The sequence below is a fragment of the Anomalospiza imberbis genome, chromosome 18 (genome assembly GCF_031753505.1).
Source record: "Anomalospiza imberbis isolate Cuckoo-Finch-1a 21T00152 chromosome 18, ASM3175350v1, whole genome shotgun sequence".
In the NCBI taxonomy this organism is placed as follows: Eukaryota; Metazoa; Chordata; class Aves; order Passeriformes; family Viduidae; genus Anomalospiza; species Anomalospiza imberbis.
Genome location: NC_089698.1, coordinates 8,490,988 through 8,507,253, shown reverse-complemented (window position 1 = coordinate 8,507,253; position 16,266 = coordinate 8,490,988). Strand labels below are relative to the sequence as shown.

Genomic DNA, 16,266 nt, shown 5'->3' with positions numbered 1-16,266 from the left:
CTCTGTAAACAGCTACTGGCACATCCACTATGCCAAGGGCAGGCAGAGGGAATGAAAAAAATGCCAACTGGATTGCTTTGGTGGTGTTAGGAGGTTCCCTCTGACATCTAGTTAAGTCACTTCTGCAGTCTCTTTACCCCTGGAGCAACACAAAGTTGCCATAGATAGGATCAGAGTTGGCTCATTAGGGGTGTGTAAACTGTCCCTGCCCTGCTCTGCCTGCTGTGCACACTCTGTTGCACACAGCAGGCCTCTCAGTTCTAAACCAGTGTCTATTGCCAAGTACCAACAGCATCACCTACACTAGCAGGACATCTCAGAAGAGCAAAGATATTGTGGTTCTTCTAAGAATTAGCTAGCACTGAAGAGAAATAGAGCTTCTCTGCATTTTTGAGAACTGTTGACACAGATAGTGTCCATCTCTTGCAATTATAATGCTCACAGAGTAGTTGTGCAGAAGCTGAACACAGTGTTTCTGCTAGGAAACGGTGCTACTGTTAGAACCTGAGTTCATCCTCTGATGCCCAAGAGGTTGGTCCTTACTGCTGAGATGAGTTGTATTTGTAGACCATTTTGCAGCACCAGTGCACACTGGATAGAACTAATTAAGTCAGGCAGTGCTTTGCTTGAATTGGTGCATCACAGACAAGAAACTATTACAGTTTCTTCTTGACTCAGTGTGGATAAACTCAGGTGGTAGCTGGCACCTGAGGCAGGAAGAGTAGGGGATTAAGGGAGGACCCAGTGTCTTTTTTTCTTGAAAGCTGAGCTTTTGAAAGTTAAGCTGAGTTTGCATGTCAGACAGAAACTGGGTGTGCCTGACACTGTGGTCTCATGGAGAGTCTGGGTCTGGAAGGCAGGGGCTGCAGCAGCTTTTGAAAGTGCTCATCCATGTAATTTGATTCTGTGTTTTGCTTCTACAGCCAGTAAGGAAGGATGTCTTTGCCATTTCTTGATCCTGATACTGACAATAGGCCTGAACTGGACTGCAGGTGTTACCCAGCATCCAGTTTCTTAGTTCTGACTGAATCTCCTTTGGGTGGATGGGAGGAACACTGACCAGAGTTCTGACTGAATCTCCTTTGGGTGGATGGGAGGAACACTGACCAGCTCTGCTTTTACATGCACAAGTATTTGCCATAGCAGAGAACCTTTCAAGTGTGTGTGTATTTATAGGGAGGCAGATGTAAACCACATTTGTCCCGTGTTTCTGGCAAAGAGAGAGCGTGAAATATTTGTGACCCGAGTCATTGGCTTTCCTGCCATTTGTATAAAAATTTCCAGATGTGATTGTTGATGCCTCACCTGGGACCAATTAAAGAAAGAAGGGATATCCAGAACCAACTATGTTCATGTGGATACTTGACTTGTTTGTGTGTGTGTATGCGCATCTCTGTTGCAATGTGTGTGTTTTTTAAAGTAAAGCAGAATTTCAGTTCAAAGAACTTGTGTTCTCTCCTAGGACTTTCCTTTTGTCTGTTATCCTTTCCTCTTCAGATTTTCTCTGTCCCACAAACCAGCATCAATTTGTATTTCTTAGATACTTCCTCTCCTCACACTCATCCTCACAGAACCTTTTCTGTTCTACCTCCCACTAACTGCTTGTGGCTCACTGTGGTCACTGTGCTCTTCCATTCAGGCACAGCAAGTTCCCTGGAGGAGATTCCTGAATTCTATAAACTTCCAAAAAGCCAATGTGCAATCTCCAGTTACACAACAGCAACTAACCAAAACAGGGTCCAGCACAGCATTTGGACCACTCACCTCCAAGTGAGCTTTATTCTCTGGTCTGTCTCTCCTGCCCTCACTTTTCTCACCTATTACTTCAGTCTGTCAGTCTGCTGGGTCCATATTAATAGACTGTGCATGGAGATTAAACTCCTGGCTCTCCTCCCTTCCAGGCTGTGTCCACAAAAACTGCCTCCCGATCACCTGTTTCGTCTTCATTTTCTTCACTCTACTAATGACTGGGAACTTCTATGTATATTATTTATTTTCTATTGAGTTTCTCCGTATGTTTTTGTCCCACCCTGGAGTCCTGACTGAATGTATTTACCAGGCTGCCTCTCTGCCTTAGTCATACTCTGCTGGAAAGCAAATCTGAAGCCATCCAATGTTCTTCCCTTCTTTTATTGTTGTTTCTGCAAGGAGAGTTCAAACAAACAAATACACCTTACCTACACCCAATATCTGGTGCCTTTAGGAGCCTTAAACTCATGGCCTGAATGAGTACGTGGAAAGAAAGACAGGATGGTAATCCAGCTAACTTGCAAAAACTAGGCACGGACCCAAAGGAACAGACTTTTTCTAATTTGAAGTATCCAAGCACAAAGTTTGTACTTCAATGCTTACCAGTCACCCCTTTAGCCATGATCAAAAATCCATTTCTGTACTTTCCTCCATATCTGTTGGTGTCACCCACTTTTCTAGGTGGGCACAAGGCTTTCCCTGTGCAAGCATTTATTCTAAAAGGGAAAGAATGCAGTGTCCTGTCCATAGCAGGATTCTTTGGACAAAAGGTCTGGAACCAGTTCTATGTAACTTCAAACCCAGTGTGGCAAGTATCAGGTCCAAAGTGAACTTTCTTCTGTCTCAATTTTTAGCACTGACCGAGTGGATTTGGATGTTTATGTTTCTTTACAACACAGAGGATAATTAACATACAGTTGCCAATGCTAGCGTATGTCATTTCTTCATTAACAAATGTTTCCAGGATAGTTATGTTTTAGCTCTAGACTCAGCTAGGATTTTATTCCTCCAGCAACAGATTTTCATAGCTAGACTGAAATTGATAATCTTAGTAGATGACATGTTAAATTAGGACTACAACTCAAGTGTAGATTTATGTTTTCTGTGTTTGTTGGGAAGAGAGATACGCACATTCTAACTGGCTGACTATAGTCTTTCTAACACGGTTATTTTTGTTTCCATGGACTACAGCAAAGGGAAATTATTTGGTGTATTGCTGTGCCCTGAAAAAGCCTCTAACAGTTAAAACTGTTCTGCTTCATTTTTTAAAACAGAAAAGGGACAAACACATTCAGAAAAAAAGGACATGACTATCACTTGCTCCGTGAAGCTTTCAGATGTCTGTATGTATTTGAAGTGGCACTGTTCTGTTTTGAAGGTCTGGCTGGCATGGGTGTAAACCTCTCAGACTTTGCCCATCGGTGTACGCTGGCACCACCAGCCCTTGACAACTTTCTGCACTGTGGAAAGGTGCATTTTAATTCCATTGTGATACTTTGTCAGGTGCTGCAGCTGCCTAGTATTGAGCCTCTCACTCTCCTTTTGTGGTGTGGGCAAGTAATAAATGCAGTGATAGAATATTCCCCTATCTGCTCTTTCTCCTGCAGACATTCTGGCTACCCAGGGCTTTATGCCGCACTACACCATGGAGTGAGCTACACGAAGCTAGTTCAGAGAGGAAGGGTAAAGATAAACTGAAGCAGTGAGTTTAGCAATGCATCAGCCAGGTTATCTCAGCTTCCTGCAGGTGCCAAAATTTCCCTGAGCTGGCTCTTTGATACTTGGCCTCTTTGTCTTTAACCCTAAGAAGGCCAGAGTGGTGGTTTTCACCCTTCCGTGTGCTATGAGACTCTCAAAGGAGAGGGTGCGACAACAGTGCCCAAAGGGCATATGTGGAAGGAATGAGGCTGGGTTGCTGGGAGCCAGGGGGATGGGACACCGATGGCTCTGGGAGAACGCTGTGATGGCCCCAGGGCAATGAAGGAAGATTGGGGCTAGAGAGAAGCTGTGTAAAACTGATCAAATGGAAGATAGAAGTGCACGAAGAAGATTCATGACTACATTAGAGCAGGGGAGTGGAGTGCTAATATACTGGTGGCACGATCAGGTATCTGGCAGCGTTTCTTTGCAGTGAGGCCAAGCTGAATATTCTGCTGCATAAATGATTCCTTGCTTTGCGGGGGAATTTCTGCCAAGTCCCTTCCTCTTCTGGCTTCCCGGTCTGGGTGTCTTGCTCAAGTCATAGGGCTTCCAACCAGTTTCCTGGCCACTGCAGACAAAGGTGCTGCCAGTACTTCTAAAAACAGCCTCTGCTCTCTCCTCCTCCTCTTCACTTTGGTGAATTCCTGCCTCCTCCCTTTCAAGCAATGCTTATTCAGCTTTCCTTGCTAGACTCTCGCCCACTCTGGAGCATTCGGAGTCCTGACCTGAGGAGTGGAGTAGATAATGCAGGAGGGACAATTTTAGGAAATATTCAGCCTTCCCTGCTATTATGAGACAGGTCTGGCTGCTTTGAGCTGCTTTCTACCTTCAGCAGTTACTTGATTGTCCCAGCAATGCTTAAATGCACTATTATAAAGCTTGACGGTTTTTTTTCTCCTATCTGAAGGAACACTTCTATTGTTGAGGATCTGGCCCAGTTCTTGTGCACTTTAATCAACACGCAACTGCACTTTAAACTATGAGGGCTGGGGGGGCAAAGCCTCCTCCAGGTACATGGGGGCAGTTATGGAGGCTCTAAGGAAAAGGGAACCTCAGTTGTGGCTGCAAGCAGGGAATGCTCGTGCCCCACTACAGCAGGGGCGGGGGCTGCCTTTCCCCACACGTGAGCAGAGCCACTCCATCAGTGCAGCGAAGGTCCGGGCTGGTGGTGCGAGGGCGCTCACCTCACCCTCTCGGCGGCCGCTGGGGCTGTGGCGGGGTGCCTGCCCGACCGGAGGGGGTGATGGCCGGCAGGCATGGGGCCGTGGGCTGGCCTGAGCTCTTCAAGCAAGGAAGCGCCCTGTGCGTCGGGGGGAGATCTATGGGTGAGGAGCAGAGGAGGGTGCTGCCTAAGGCAAGTGTCCGTCCGCGTTGTCTTGTGTGTCAGACTTGATTAGATTTGGCTGGGGCAAGGCCTCCACGCTGCGAGGGGTGGGGTCTGGCCGGAGGGGCAGAGCCAGATCCTCCTTTTATGTGCTGCTGAAAAGTGTTCTTTGTTGTGGGGTTGGCTGTCTTTGTCCCTTTCGGGAAGCAGTGCCCCTTTCTCCGGGCTTCAGCCCCGGAGAGAGGTGAGCAACCCAGTCCTTTTGTGTCAAATCTGAGCTCTGCCTTGTGCCAATGCTTGGGTGTTGCACTGCCCCCCTCCCCTTCCCCCCCCCCCCCCCCCCAGGGGTCGAGAGAAGCATTTTTGCTGCTGGTTTGGAGTTGTTAATTTGAAACTGCATTCGGCAAGGATCCAGCAAGGTGTTGAGACTTTAAATCGGGACTTCCCCCCCACGTCCCTCTCCTGTTTCTTCAGCCCTTTGTGAAAAGTTTAGAAGAACAACTGGAAACAGAAACTCAAATGAAATCTGCTCTTCCAGGCCTTTCTGCAGACATGTCCCCTACAGACTGAATGATCTGCACTCAGCAATTTCCCATAGGGAAATTAAGGCTTTGTTACTACAGTATTAATTTTGAGGAACATAACAGACTGGGAGTAAGCAGCCCTTAGTTGACTTTACGAACCCATGATGTCAGGGTCTGATAATTGTCCACCCCCTACAAACTGCAAACTCAAATCTTCCTGTATTGGAGTGCTGCAAGATGTATACCCCACAAACCAGAGAGCTCAGTGAGTGTGAAGGCAAAATGTGGGTGTTCCAGAGAGCAGTTTTCAGACCATGGATCCCAGGTCTGTATCTCTGCCATGGGACAGACCTGGACAAAACGTGCAGCTCTGTCCCAGGACAGTGCACTGGCAGTGCTGCATCGCTTCTCCGTCCTGAAGGCTTTGCCTGTCCAGCTGTCTGTTTGCCACCTTCTTGCCTATTGCATCTGCAGCATATTGATCCCTATGCTATGCTCTTCAAAGGGTTGTCATGCATCATTTTAGCTTGTCCAAGGCCAGGTGACAGGACAATGTAATAACTTTAAGAGTACAGTAGCTGGAGGGCTGGCTATCTTTCTCTTAATATGACCCGTCTCTGTGTTGCCTTTGGCAATATGAGAATGATGACTGATCTACAGATGCCTCCTCTGCAGACTAATGCTCTCATTGCCCTGGGCATGCATAAAGGTTTGGCACTGCAGGGGTTAAATAGCTCGAGAAGGGTGGAGGATTCTTCAGCCAAACCCAAACTGATTGCACCTGGTTTGCTCAACCTGTGTGTAAATGACACCGTGGTCTTCCCACCCCCACCCCAGCAAATGCCACAGGGGCTGCCAAGGTCTACGTGCAGGTAGGGCTGTGCGAGCAGGTGTGGGGCCTGCAGCGCTGGGAGGCTCCTGGCCCTGCCACAGGAGCAGCCCGGCCGTGCCAGTCACACGCACACGGCAGCCTTGGAAACTGCAATCACCCTCAGCCACTTGAAATTTGTATCCTCCTGTTAAACATAATGTCAGCTACTGACAGACCTTAGCACGGTCTGTCCTCTAGAGTGGGGAAAGTGCAGATTGTGGTAAGCATTTGTCTGGCGACCTGCTCAGTGCATGGGAGCTCCGACTGCTCTGTCTTTGTGCAGGGATGTGGCTCTGAGTTCCCAAGGCTGGGCAAGGCCCGCTCCTGTCTTTGCTCAGCTGTACCTCTGGGACAGTGCTGGCTGAATGTACAGAGAATTGAAAGCAAGGTGATTGCTCACACATGTGAACATTGCTTAGCTGTCCTCAGGGAAGTAATGAAGGGTTTAGGTCCGTATACTTGGGACCTGGAATTTAGTCTTTGGGAATTTAAAGGAATTTAGAGTCTTAGGGAATTGCTAATGAGGAAATGAATTTCTTATAGGAAATTAGTCTGGAAGTGTGTTCAGGGAAATTATGCTTCTTTAAGTGTGAGTGCCCTGTGCAGCAGTGAAAATGATCACTATCGTGCAGTAGAGGGGCTGAAATTATTCACATTTATTCTCTTTTCCCCCACCCTGACTCCAGGTGGAGCCAGTCCTTCCTTTTCCAGTTCATGCTTTACAAAGACAATTGTCACTGGGTCATCCTGCTCTGCAGAGCTCATGCTCTTTCACGTGTCAACCAAGATATCATTTATTTATTGCTCTGTGTCCACTGTTTAGACCAAGCATATATCTCTGTGTGTAAACAAGACTGTTCTGCTGAATGTGAAGTTCTGCTCACCTCTAGTGGAGGGAGTTCGGCCCAGAGCTCCCAAAGGCTGACCTGCGTATGGGTTTTCTTTGGCATTGTATAAAGACTCTGAGGTGAGTGGTAAGGGCTGGGGAGATTCCATGTTGTGGCCCAGCTGGCGTGTGCAGCCACAAATAATAATTAATTGGCTCTTTAAGAAGTCTTGCAAACTCTTTTTTTTGTCTGTCTGTCTTAAGCTCCTTTTAATTAACTTCAGTCATGTCCCAACACATCATCTTGGCTGAATCATAGACCTCACTGTGCCAGTTTTTTGCATTCCTGAAATACACAGGCCTCCAGTGTTGTGAATGCAGCTTGGAGGCAGCGGCTCAGAGGAAGTCGGGCAGCTCTCCTGGAACTCTGAAATTTTCAGGAACTGTTGTGACATCGAGAGACAAAGCAGACCAGCCTCTGCTTCAAACTCCTGTGCTGCCCAATTCCCAACAGTGTTGCTGGCTTGCACTTTACCCGCTGACTCAAGGAGCAGGCACCTGTGTACAAGCAGCTTTGTTCCTTCAGAAAGCCCCTTATTCGGGTTACAGTGCTTGGGGCATAGAGCCTTTTTTCCCCATTCAAGAGCTTGTTTCTTTGTCACACTTCTTATTGCAAAGGGTCAGCTTTCAAGATTGTAGGGCATGTTAACAAGATACTCAGGCATACTTAGTCACCAAACAAAGTCTGTGTGGCAGCAGGACAAACTTTTGTGTCTTCACTGGAAAGCTTCGGCCTTGTCCAAGGACCATTTCCTTATTTCGAAAAATTTGGGGTTCAGGAATGTCTATTGTGTTATAACCTGTCTGTGCTCTCACCAGTGCTGGTAGAAATAATGCCATATTTCCATTGACTCAAAGTTGTACCAATAGCTTTTGTCCCTTGATCTATTTGAAGCTGGGGGCTTCTGCATTTGATAACTCAGACTCAATCTTAGCACTCCGTTTAACAATATGTTTAATTAACTGAAAATAAGGGAGGTCTTTTTGTGGTCTCTCGGTACATGTTTAATGAGTGTAGTTTTGATCATGGAGTTGTCCAACTAGGGCAAAAAAAGAGTGTTAACATTCAGTAGTTAACAGCAACTTTTAAAGAAAGGGGGTGCAGCATTACAGTGGTGAGGATCTTTATCCATTTGAATAATGGATACTACTGTATTCTTAATTCCAAAGCATTTCTTGAACCAAGTTTGGAAGCAGTCTCCAAATAAAATTATCATATTTTAAAAACGGGGAATTTATTCAGGATACTTCTGTGATCTGTGCTGAGGAATAAAGAATTGCAATTTACCTTCTGCCCTAATGAGATAGGAGACAAGGCATTATGATAGCAGCTTCAGGTGGTGTGCCCCAGGCTGCAGGTGAGGAGCCATGAGTTGCCAGAAAACTCTTTTCCAGCAATTCTTTTGTTTCCATAGGAGCTCCAGGAATGAGTGCTCAAAGATTGTTGCTGTGTTGCACGCTGGACTGTTTTGGTGGCAAATTTTTTAAAGGTGTGAGGGAAAACACAGATGATAGCTGGGAAAAAGCAAAGAGGAAAAAGTGCCTCAGTCTTTTGGGAAAAGCACAGGAAAACCACAAAAGATAATTTCCAGCAAGCATCAGTTTGGAGCATGGGAGCAACATCTGGATTGCTGAGGGCTGTACAGAAGCACTAAAGACACAGGCACCATTGCAAATGGATAAAAAACAGGAGCAGCATTCAATAATGAGCAAGAAAGTAAACAAAACTGAAAATGCTGAAGAATGCCTCATCAGTTCTGTGGAACTCAAGCTAATTCCCTCTGCATCTGGTGCATGATGTGTCACTGTGTGTACAGACTCTGACCTAGCTGCACCAGCTCTCAGGTGATGTAGAAGTTGCTTCTGTTGAAAAGAAAACCTGTTAGAAGTCAAATAGCAAAATACACTGACAGCAAAAAAGAGAGAGAGATCTTAGTGAGCTGTTAGGGGGGGCACTCAATTTTGTTGCCTGTTCAGGAATTAGGAGTCTGCTGAGACACGAAGGATTTGGGTCTTTTCAGTTGCAGCCTTAAGGAAAGACCAGGTATGCTACAGTGGGTAAGTTCAGGAATATATTTCCTCTGACATCCTTTTGAACTAACGACTTGTTTTTAAAGAGCACGTTAGGCACTGCTTCCCAGGGAGAACATTGCCACAGATCTGGATGCTACCAGACGTGAGGGAATGTTCACTCCAGGCACACAGAAAATTGCAACCCTAGAATGGGTTGGACCCCAAAAGAGATGCATTTTAGAAGGCTGCCATACCAAAAGCACATGACTTTAAAAAGAGGGTTATAAAAAACTCCTGTCATGGATGTTACGATAGTATTTTTCCTGAAATTCTTCCTCTTGTGAATAGTAAACACTGGTTTCTAAAGCACTTACTGGGCACCTGTCCCACAAGAAGTGCTGGAACAGCAAAACTGAAGTGTGCTGTCAGAGAGAGAGGGCTGGACTTGGCCTTGAGCCACTGACAGCCTGTTTAATTCACTCAGTGAGGTGCAGGAGGAGAAAAGGAAAACTGAGTCACTGGTTGTTAGAAATGATGAAAACAACCCAGGACCTACTCACAAAGATTCATTGGTAGGCAATGTGCCTTTCCTCTGTGGAGGGGCAAGGCTACAGATCATCACCAAGTGTCGTTTGTTTGTTTTTTTAAAAATATATTCATATATTTTTAGCTATGATTTTCTTTGAACTAAAACCACTTAACCCTAGGAAAACTATGAATCAAGTGTTGTTTATCCTGAGGATCTGGTATCATACATGTGTTTATAACCAAAAATATGTGCATTTTTGGAAGTGAAGGGTTAAAATAGCTCTCTTTCATACTAGGTGAAGAAGTGAAGAACCCATGCCACTCACTGATCCAGGAAGATAAAAAGATCCTTGTACTAAAGTTTGGGCTTGCATAATGCAAAAAGTAACCAGTGGTAGGGAAAAAAAAAAAGCAGATAGCTCTCAGAACAGTGTGTGCTGACCAGTCAGCAGCTGCCTTTGGAGAGCTGACTGGGCAGCTACAGGCTTGCTGACTTCTTCCAGCATGGCTCTTCCATAAAATAGTTACTGGCTCTCCTTCCTTGGGTTCCCCATGGCCCCCACAGGGATCCTCTGTGTGTACATGATGTGTGACTCACAGTACAGAAAAGGCTGCAAAGCTCTGCTTCCCTGTGTTCTTCTGTCTGCTTCCACCTGGGAAGGGTTCTCAGATGTTCTGCATGGTTGTGTACCAGGCAGTTTCAGCCTATGTTTCCATTTCCAAGAGACTTCAAAAGATGAAGATACTCCCATTGATGTTTTGCATGATAACAAGTTAGGCAAGCATCACTTTTGGATGTAGTTGATGGAAGACTGGTTACTGCCACTGCCAAGTGGGAGTCTAAGTTGAGACTATCAAATGATGTCTGTTGTATTAAATGCTTTGTTATATTTCCGGCTTGGAAAATTATGCATGTGTCAAACAGAGCTTTCTGTTCTGGCATTAAAGCAATCTTGGCACCCGGTGGAAACTGTTTACTTTAAAAGCTTAATTTTAAATATAGTTTTGGAACACACTTGGAAATGTCTGCAAATCAACAGTACCAGACAGAAGACTAAAGCACTGTTTCCTTAATTCTTGTGTCCTTTGAAATACCTTAATCTGCTTTGCTTTGTGTGAGCCGCTTCTGGTTTGTGCATGATTTATTGTTTCTTCCTGAATTGGACAGTAGTAGGTGAAAGACAGGTAGGAGCCAACAGCACAAAAGAATATAATGCACAGCACCATTTAAAGTCTTTTTAGTATTCTTTAACCCTTTTTTGTGATATACAACTGATGCAAGGAGAACATGTTCCACCTTGCCGAGCAGTCAACAGAGACAGCCTGTGTTAGGATCCTGAAGGGCACTCTCCAGTCTGCTGCAAAGCCAGTGGACATGCCAACATGCAGTGCCATTAATTTCCAGCTAGCAGAAAAGCTCCTTAGAGTGCCAAGCATGACGCCAGAATACAAAACACTTCATTCATCAAAGCCATAAGTAAGAAATTCTGTGTTTTTGGTTTTAGAAGTAACTTTTGTACATTTATGACTTTTTCCACATTAAATATCATTTATGGTTTGGAAATTGTTCAGGCAAGAGGCATGTGGTTTCTGCTCCTGAATATCAGCAGCAATTTCACTAGGTTCAGTCTCTATTTTTTTGTTGACATTTTTTTGGCTTTTCGTTTATCTTTTGGGTGGACCTTTTTGGAGCAAGCTACCTCAAGGAGAACCCATACCCTTCTTTCTAAAAGAAGACTAAGTGATCTGCGTAAGGTGAAGATTACTTAGGTATAGAGAATTTGGTTTCAGAGCCATACTTTTGCAAAGTATCCGGTGAAGAAATTATTTTTCTGGGATGTTCCCTCATCAGAGCAGTTGCTGGAACAAATTGAGAAGTAGGAATTTTACACCTGCACTTTGAGACATAAATGGATAGGTTTTTCCACAGGCAATGTGAGAAGTTATGGAGTAGCTGTTAAATTTTCAGTTAATTCTATTTGTGTTGAATGAATGGCAAAGGGCTAACTCAAGATCTTGGTTTTTGATCTAGGAAATTTATAAATTACAAATTGTACAGAGATTTCAAGACACTCCTTTTTCAAGCCTTTCTATGCATAACTGCCACATTTCAAGGGAGAATGGATGAAATTACATAAATGTGTTCTCTGTGTGCATCAAAGCAGAGGTGACTGCATGGATTGGATGTGCTTTTGTTCCTGCAGCAATTTGGATTCTCGTGCAAATTCTTTCTTTAGCTGGCCAGGAAGGACAGAATTTAGAAATGAATGCTGGTTTTTGCCTTTCTGTATTCAAAGCTCTGTCCAAAAGAACAACGTGTAAATGCTCTGTGGGGGTCCAGTTCTGCTCCTTGCTGAGTCCAGTTACTCCACTGAGTCATGACAAACAAATGCTGTGGGGTGTCTGGATGCTGTGACAGATACTACAGTGCACAAACTCCCAGAGCTACTGCAAGCTCTAAATCGATGCCTTTGTGATTCTGGGGTTTATAAGGATCTAAAAATTGCCCTGCTGGGCCACACCACTGGGCTGCTTCCATCCAGCCACAGGTTTTGTCTCTAGAAGGGGTAGCAGGAGATGCTATTTAGAGGCAGCTTTCAAACCTGGCCCCTGTCTGGGCTACACCACACTTCTCAGGTACTGACTCATGTCTGTCAAGAGAAGCTCCTGTTGTCCTCTTCCCAGAATCTCTGCTCTGGAGCTTTATGTTCCAATTGCCCCTGAGGATTAGAGACCACCTTTCTGCCATCACGTGGGAGAGCAGTCAGAGGGAGTCCCTGGTGTCTTTCCTGAGGTGTACTACCAAGAAAAAGGGCCCTGAATAGAGGTCTTATTTTATTTCCCTGCTCCCGCCTGAATGAGGAATGAATAAAGACATACCCTATGATATATTAGAGGAGTTTTCTTCATTCGTTGGCCCTTTGCATCATGGCCCAGTGACTTCTAGTACTGAGTGCCTCTGTTTCTATTCTGGTGCACTGATCTCTGAGGCTGAAGTTTGTGAAAGCTCCCTCTAGCCCATAGAAAGTTGTCTGGAGCATACAGCAAATGATGCCTAGAACCTCTGGAATCTGGGATAGAAGCCTGCTTGGAGGGAAAGAATGTTGCAGCTATATTTTTAAAAAATTGCTTCCTCTTTAGTGTTTGCCTGTATTCTTCCATTACCTGACCATGGGTATCCATCTGTCTGGTTTGGGCAAAGAGTGCTAAATTTCAAGGAGAGAAAACAAATTTTTTAACAAATTCGTCGGTTTGTTTTCCTCACTTGCCTGAACTTTTTGCATGCACCTACTTTGTATGCCAGCTGCTTCTGCAAGTCTAATATGCCTCTGTTTCTAAACCTAGCTTCTCCTTCCTGGTGCCCTGGGCTAGGGGCTTGGAGCATTTCTCTCTGGCCTCCCATAGCAGAACAGCCTGTAACAGCAGGGTTTCATTCCTGTCCTCCCAGGTCAGGACCACAAGCCTACGCATGGTGGTGCAAGCTCTCCTAGCTCAGTCTCCAGCTTGATTTGTGATGGTTTCCCAATAATGGGAAGAGATTATGAAATCAAAGAAAGGTGCACAGATGGAGAAAGATATCTCAGGGCTGCCAGGGCAGCTGTTTGAGATCTCTGAATCAGATGGAGACAGAACTCCACCACCCTCAGCTTCCCCACCCTCAACCAGGACATCTCCCTTGTGCAAAGCAAAACCAGCCCCACCCCAGCCATGCCATTTTAGCTAATGGCCTAGTTAATAAATGGCAAATTCCAAGGGTAATCCTGTCAAAGCTTTCCTGACATCCTCAATTGATAATATTAACCACAAAGTGCTCCCCTGCTCATCTGATTAATACCAGAAGAATTCTACTTGATTAGATTGTTACTGAGGGGAAATGTAGGAAAGATAAATATTCCAGGGAAAAATGAGGCTTTAGACAAGGGGGAAGTCCAGAACGTCCATGGTTTGTAAAGCTTTTCACCTTGTGGGGAGAGAGAGGTTTGTGATTATCTTCTGCTCCCCAACAACCTTTGCAAAGGATGCATGTCCCAGCCCTGCTTTGCCTGTAGCTCATTCGTATCATGTTGATGTGAGCAGTGTAAGCCAGGCAAGTGCCTATATATTTGAAGAGCTGCAGACTTTAAATGTAAAGGCATAATAGCAGAGACCCACATGATTGTTCCCTTAAAAAGTCTGGCAAGGTCAAATTAGTGCAATTTTTGAGCTCTTGGCACAGAACTGAGAGTGGTGGGAGGAGCAGAAGGGGTTTTTTTCCATCTTGTTCCTACCATAGTCCTTCCCTGGAAAAGCTGGCATAGTAGTTTGGAGGCTGGGTAAGAAATACAGTATTTTGGGAAAGATACTGGACTGCTGCCCTCTTACCCTTTCCCACTCTGTCCAGAACTCTGGTTCATAGTTATCTTCTGTTGAGATGTGAGTTAGTCATATTTCTACATGCCTGCAGATTCAGACAGGCATCACAAGATTCCTTACACATGGGCTTTTAAGTATTTATCATCCTGCAGGCTTCTAGAAATGGTGGGGGGAAGGAGTGTCTTTTTAAATGGATGTCAAAATTGTGATACAGAAAATGAGTAGAGCAGTTCTTCATCCCTCTTTTCTGATGCTGCCTTTGATAGCTCTGCTGCCTGCATCCTTGCTTCTTTGTTACTGGGAAGTACAACACGGTCTGGTCGTAGATATGATCAGAACAGGAGCAGATACTTGGACACACCTGAGTGGTTGGTTGCTGTGTGTTTCCCTGATAGCTCTCTAAAACTGGAATCTGCTTTGCTGATCAGAGCAGGCATTAATGGGAAAAAGACATGGGGAGGAGATAAAAGACAAAAATGTTTTTGGAGTTGGATATGATTAGCTGATGTGTATAAAGAGTTGATGGGGGAATAAAGAGGACAGAGGCAGACTCTTACTGATTTCTGCTATAAAGGTGTTTGAATATAGGAACTGGTTGCCAGAGAGGCTGTGGAGTCTCCATCCTCAGAGATAATCCGAAGTCCAACTGGACTGTTCTCAACACGCTGTAGTTGAGTCTGTCGTGAGCAAGGGGGATGGACTAGATGGTCTCCAGAACTGCCTCCAGTCTCAGCAATTCTGTGATCCTGTAAGCACACTTGCAAAATACATGTCAGAGGGTAGTTGGGATAAGCTGACTTGGGAGGTGAAACTAGCTTTGGAAGTTCTCACAGATCCCTGGAAATACCAGGTATCACAGGTACCTGGAAATGCCATACCATAGGTGAAACTAGCTTTGGAAGGTTTCACAGATCCCTGGAAATACCATAGTTGAAAGCAGCTTTTCATATTTTGAGTTTTTTTTCCAGGCCATGTGAAACATAGCCTGCAGACTAATTGATACTCTCATCTGGGGAGAGGGATGAACTGTAATACTGCAGCAAAGTCTCTGGAGAGACGAAATTTTTAAGCTGCCTCAGTTATTTCAGACAATTTTGCATGTAGCTGCACTTCAGCCCCTGCCCTAAAATATGGGGCTGTGCCATTCTCTCTCACATAACAAGCTTGGCATTTGCCTGAAGATACGAGAAGAGCATCTAGGAGGTTTAGAAGGAGAGAACTGAGAGAGCCCGAGGCTCTTAAACAAGAAGAATGAAGGAGAAATGTGATAACATCATGGAGTAGTAAAGGGCTGGAGAGACAATATAGATAATACAAGGAGAATGGGTATCATTTGTTCTCCATGTCCAGGGCATATAGGACAAAATTTTGAGATTTTTAACTACAGCAAGGCTTTTGGAAAAGAAAACCTTTATAGCAGTAAAAAATAATAAGGAATAAAGATGGCTGTGGGAGTCTATGAAGGAAATATTTGAAACACAGTTTAAAAATTTCAGTCAAGGATGGCAGACTGAGCTGACCTGCCTTGGGGCAAGCAGATGGATAGACCAGAAAGTCTCTCTGTCCTCAGCTTCTGTGGCTCCCTCAACAGTGGGAGTTCATATGCAGCAGCGAGCTTGCCTGCAGGAAGAGGTTACTTTTAATGTTCCCCACTCTAGTTTCTAAGTCTTAAAAAGCAAGAGAAATTCATTTACCTTGTGGTTTTCTGACCCTTTGACTGTCTCAGATGGTAAGATGCACCATCTTCTGTGGCTTTTCACATCTGATGATGTCACCAAGTTCAGAGTTAGTCCTGGGTCCAGCCCTGCCCTTTTGCAGGGAAGCTCAATACCAGAATGGGCCTTTTTGTTGTTATTCTATTCATGGTTGTTCTTCTCCCTTGTCAATAGCCTGTCTAAAAGACCTGTGCCCTGCAATCATATAACTTCCTGCCAACATCAACATGTGTAAAAATGTCATTGCATTCTACAGTGGCTCCTAACATGGAGCAATTCCTTAGGAGAGGGGGTGTGGTGGAAAGGCAGGCAATCTCCCTGCAGTGAGAGAGGCAGAGGGGAAATAAGCTGATAAAAATAATAAAAATTCATAATGCAGGATAATTTGGGCATCCATTCCTGTACAACAAACCTTTGTAATCCACCAAAAGACTTTAAATCCTGATCCGACACATCCATAGGGAATTCCCCACCAAATACGTCTTATTCCCTTCCTACTTGCACCCTCCCACACCCTGTCCCAGACCACAGATAACATTTTTAGGCATGCTTTGAGTAAGCAAGAGGGAATAGATCCCACTGGTAAAGCAGGCAGCCGGAGA

At 44.9% G+C, this 16,266-nt stretch overlaps 1 long non-coding RNA gene across 6 annotated transcripts in view; it reads left to right on the top strand.

The window, feature by feature from the left end:
• Window positions 1–16,266, top strand: part of LOC137484755 (uncharacterized) — a 134,805-nt gene that overhangs the window by 64,108 nt on the left and 54,431 nt on the right. The window lies entirely within an intron of this gene.